Below are 595 nucleotides of genomic sequence, written 5' to 3'. Positions count from 1 at the left end.
CTCGAATTTAGCTATTGGAAAATTTTAGAAGTACATTTATATACTAAAATATAAAATTAAAAAGATAAGCTAATAAAGCTCATGGATTCATATCCCATTTATAAAAGTCTGCCCCCCCTTTTCTTTTTAATTTGTAATTTTTATAAACCAATTTTTTATATTATAATAATATTAGGAGCTTTTTTATCCGTCTCTTCCTCCTCCTGATAAATATCTTCAATTGGTCTTGAATTAAATTTAATGTCAATTATTCCCCTCATAAAAAATAAAAATATTAAGATCTCTTCAGAAGCCACTATTAAATATTTTATTACTCAGGCTATTGCCTCCTCAGTTCTTTTATTTTGAATTATTATTAGAACTAATATGAATACTCAAAGATCTTTTTTATTTATAGTAAACCCAACTTTCTTTGTCCTTTTTATCATAAGAGCTCTTTTAATAAAAATAGGAGCTGCTCATTTCCATTCATGACTACCTGAAGTATCAAGGGGTCTGAATAGTATTTACTGTATTAACTATCCAAAAATTAGCTCCGATAATCCTTACAGCATACATCTTCTTAAATTTAAACATTAACTTTTTATTTTTGATT

This window comes from Dendroctonus ponderosae, unplaced genomic scaffold (genome assembly GCF_020466585.1).
Source record: "Dendroctonus ponderosae isolate FM_Combo_2020 unplaced genomic scaffold, Dpon_F_20191213v2 Dpon_F_20191213_1, whole genome shotgun sequence".
NCBI classification, from domain to species: Eukaryota; Metazoa; Arthropoda; class Insecta; order Coleoptera; family Curculionidae; genus Dendroctonus; species Dendroctonus ponderosae.
The sequence above is the reverse complement of the archived record's forward strand: the minus strand, read 5'-3'. Positions refer to the sequence as shown.